Source organism: Benincasa hispida, chromosome 7, assembly GCF_009727055.1.
Source record: "Benincasa hispida cultivar B227 chromosome 7, ASM972705v1, whole genome shotgun sequence".
Taxonomy (NCBI): Eukaryota; Viridiplantae; Streptophyta; class Magnoliopsida; order Cucurbitales; family Cucurbitaceae; genus Benincasa; species Benincasa hispida.
In genome coordinates, this window is record NC_052355.1 from 10,816,598 (window position 1) to 10,821,174 (window position 4,577).

The 4,577-nt window shown below is 29.3% G+C and overlaps 1 non-coding gene across 1 annotated transcript; it reads right to left on the minus strand.

The window, feature by feature from the left end:
• Nucleotides 1–1,574: 1,574 nt before the first annotated feature.
• On the minus strand, nucleotides 1,575–1,656 carry TRNAS-AGA. Its single transcript has one exon. It is a non-coding gene; the product is annotated as a tRNA-Ser (tRNA).
• Nucleotides 1,657–4,577: the final 2,921 nt, after the last annotated feature.

Here is a 4,577-nt window from a genome sequence, read left to right on the forward strand (position 1 = left end):
GTTATAAAATATAGATATAATATAGATAGTAGACATGTTAACTTGTTTACAAATCATTAAACATTTATTACTAAATAAAATTTATCTTTTGATTTTTTTTTTATAATTTTTTAAAAAATATCCATTAACATCGGCATGTTATCGATATTTCTATCAACATTTTTGTAAAACTAAGTCTTCAATATTTTCGTCAACATATTTATGAATTTTTAAATAGATCAATCACCTCTAGTAGTGTATTGAGTGTTGCTATGAAACAATTTTGTTCATTCCTAAATTATTATTTAATCAAACTTCACATAAGTGACTCACAATGAGTAAGGAAGACAAATTTTTCATTGGCAGAATTTGAAAAGAATGCCTTTTCATACTCACATGTGAGTCACAAATGTAAAGCCTAAATATACATTAAATTTAAGGGTAATTGTTTTAAATGACAAAATTATTGAAAATATTTTTTAAATATAGGTTATGAACTTTCAATTTTATTTTCAATAGGTAATTGGAGTTTAAAAGTGTTGAATAATCCACAAACTTTGATTAAGTCTTTTAACTTTCAATTTGTATCTAACAAATTCTTGACCTATTCAATAATTTTTAATATTGGCATGACTTTCTTTTCAAGAGATTAAAGATTTGATCTCATTCTTGCAGTTAATAATAATAATAATAATAATAATAATAACAACTGTAATGGTTTAATGATCTATTAGACACAAAATTCAAATTTATTTACCATAGATAATTTTTTTCAAAGTTGAATTTATCAAAATACTTATTAGTTATTAGATGAAAATTGAAATGTCAAGCACTTGTTTGATATTTTAAAAATTCAAGTACAAAATTGAAAGTCTACAAACAGAGACAAATATAAAATTAGGTTCAACAATTAACCTCGTAATTTATCATTCTATTTATTATGAATCCCATTTAAACATTTAAAATAATACAAAATTCATTAGTTATTTGACAATAAGATAATATCGATAAAAAGTACATATTATGAAAAGACTAGTCTATTAAAGATTATTAAGTCTATCCTTTAGATTGTTTAGATGAACATTAACTTAGCAAAGATCATTGGAAATATACAAGAAAAAATAGCAAATAATAATAATAATAATAATACTTCCTTATTACCTATTTTATGTGTTTACGTTAGATTATTTTTACTTTTTATAAAGATATTTAATGTTATTAAACTCTACCTAATTACTAATGGATGTTGATGTGACAATGAATCACTGGAAGTTTGGAATTAGTGTCCATATTACAATAGTTTAGAAAATTTCTTAAAAATACGTGAATCTCGTTACTTGTATAGTTGCAAGTATCTGCGAAAGTAAACAAGACTCAGTATTTATTATCCTCCCTCTATTTTTTTTAGGTTCAACTTTTATTTTTTTTTTAGAGTTTTTTGTCCTATTATTTTGAACTAAAGTGTGTGTTGAATAATTCTTTCACAAGAAAAGCAAAATGGGAAAATAGTTGTGTCCTTCTATTGTCATAGAAAGAGAGTAAAAAAGACAAAAGGTAAATAAAATAATAATAATGAAAAAAAAAAAAGAGAAAAACGTGAGCGACAGGATTCGAACCTGCGCGGGCAGAGCCCACATGATTTCTAGTCATGCCCGATAACCACTCCGGCACGCCCACTTCCCGTTACAAACCAGAATTTAAAGTAATTAATTAACAATAATATAAATTCAATGACATGATTTTATTAAAACAATTTTTTATTATGAATATTATAATAGAAAAATAATATCTCAAAGGCTTTGTGTCACCATTCATGCTGTTTATGTGCCTTGTATCTATTCATGCTTGATGTTCATGTTGTTAGGATCTACTAGCATGTAATGGAAGCAAACCGAATCAATAAGCACTCTAATTACATTTAATTTGAGTTATAAAATTATGCTTAAATAGAAACTTTAGAAGAGGGTTTCTAAACTACATACCTTTGATGAATTCTCCCAATTCCAAGTTGCTCTTCACGTAAATCCGGCTCCAATTCGATAGTAAACCACTAAGAGATCTTCTCTACTATACTCAATCTTGAATTTGAGTGGTGAAACTCAGATTGGAGTGAATTTGTGAAGGAAAAAAATGGGTTTTTAGATGATGAACAAGCTTTCTATAAGAAACTTTCCAACAACCAGCCTCTCGTTCCTCAGCCAAATTGGAGTGAATTTATCCACTCTTTTCATGCAAGCATTGAAAGAGACATCTCAAGGTCACCTCATTTGCATGTATGAAAATGTGATTTGTGTGTGTATACGAGGGTAACACTTCAATTGTGTGAAAAAAGTGCGAAGATCCCACTCAAATATAATTTCCAATTTTGCATATTTAAATTCAAACTTTAATTAATTAAAAAATTAACTAAAATTTGATTTAATTAATTCATGATTAATTAATTTTAAAGCATTAAAATTCAATTTCTCAAATTGAATTGAAATTGAAAATTAATTTAATTTTTTTAGTTAATTAAACATAGTTAATTAAATTGATCACACACTCGATTTTAAACATGAATCCTATTCATGTAATTAATATGTAAATCAATATTTAAATATTATAAACTCTCAAATTTTATTTAATTTTGATAAATTAAATGTTTAATTATATCAAATATAATTATATAAACCCTAATTTGATTTTGAACTTATTCAAATTCAAACCCTAATTTGAATTTGAATACTTCAAATTGATATCATTTCAAATTCATTAAATTTATTAATTCAAGGTGTTTATGTTTTTCGAGCTAGTAGAGGGACTTTATGGACCTACAAATCATGAGCTCCAACGATTTAAGATTAATTGGCTAAAACTCTTTTTAGACCAAATTAATCAATATTCGTTAATTATCAAGTCACACCACTATGCTCGATAGTTGCACTCTCCTCACTGTAGATATATGTGTCCACTTGATTTTACCATAATCAATAAGTCGATCCTTCACAGGTTGTTCGTAATAACGATTGGGTCAATATGTTGTTTTGCCACCGATATTACATCTTGCTCCTTAAGTTCCACTAATTCTCTAATGAACAATTGGTTTGTGATCCAATCACTAAACTGGATCCCTCTCAGACCAATGAAAGGTGGGGCCCCTTGTTCAAGACCTGGATTTAGTACTTAAGAGAACGACCTTTCTCCTATCTCTAAATTGAGTAGGCGTGAATTCCTTATTGCATCTTATATCTCCAACTATCTACCCGACCTTACCCCTGAAATGGGAGGCTTATTGAGCCGACGCAATTGAGCCAACCCTCACCTATGCAAATTTAAGGATAATCCCAAATAAACAGAAGTTCATAGTTAGTTTAGGATTAAGATCGAGTTACCTAGGTCATCTAAGAGAAATAGTCAGTCTTAAACAGTAAACAATGTATAAAGTAAGAGTGACTTATTCCTCGGTTTGATTTTATGCAGACTCATTGCATAGGTGATAACTTATAGAAATACAAGACATTTGTACCACATTCTTAGAATATGCCACAATAGATAGGAAGAAAATACACCGGTCATGGTTAAATTGGTATTAAAAATTAAAGTTTTATAAAGATATTGCAAACACACTCGCTAACCGCATTTCATGGCAAAAGAATGTCAAAGTCTATGTTTTGCAGGAAAAACAGGAATCATCGCATGCCTCGGGATTTCTGAAATCATAGAGCAGATACTCTGACGTACGTCTTGATCATTGACCATGATGCAGCGCTGACATTCTCACCTACCTCGACATATGATAGCAACCAATCAGAGCAGGATTATCAATGTAGACAAGGGCATGGCTCTATAAATAGAGCCTCAGCACAGATTGTATGTTTTCCTCTATGTTTTCAGTATTGTAGGTTAGATTTACTTTTCTGGATTATGGATTTGTATTGGATTGTATCCCATTGGCTTTATCTATGAATCAATGAGGTAATTTTCTATTAGTTCTTGGACTAAGTATTATTTGTAATTTAATGAGTTATATGTTCAATTTTGTGCTTCAATTAAGAATTATGTTTTTCCTTAATCTCGCATGATTTAGATTTTCAGTTGTGTGTTGGACTGACGACCCTATCATGATTGCATGTCTTTGCTAATTAAATTTAGGCCCACACGTATACTTGTAATCATCCATGCTTTGAATTTACTCTTGTAGCACAGATTAGATGAGCATACTTAGGTGTATAGGTTGACCTTGAATTATTGCATTGTACATTTAATCTAGATTTAAAGAATACTTTGATTATTTGAACATGGCTTTCCCGACACTTAATCAACATAGTTGAATCCTTGATCTTCATGCATGTGTTTCTTGTTCTTTATGGCCGCTAAGGACCCAATTACATCTAGGAATATGTAGGCTAGTTAAGGTAAGGTTTTTCAAGCCTTAACTACAGATTAGGACGCTCGATTTGGTTTACACTAATTGATTGTTGGCCTTTGTAGAGATTGATTAATTCTTATCAAATCGAGTAGCTATGCATTCATAATTTGAATACTAGTATATAACAATGACTTAATTTACATCAAATGGGCACTTGATCTAATAACTAAAGGAGTCTTTTACCACTCCA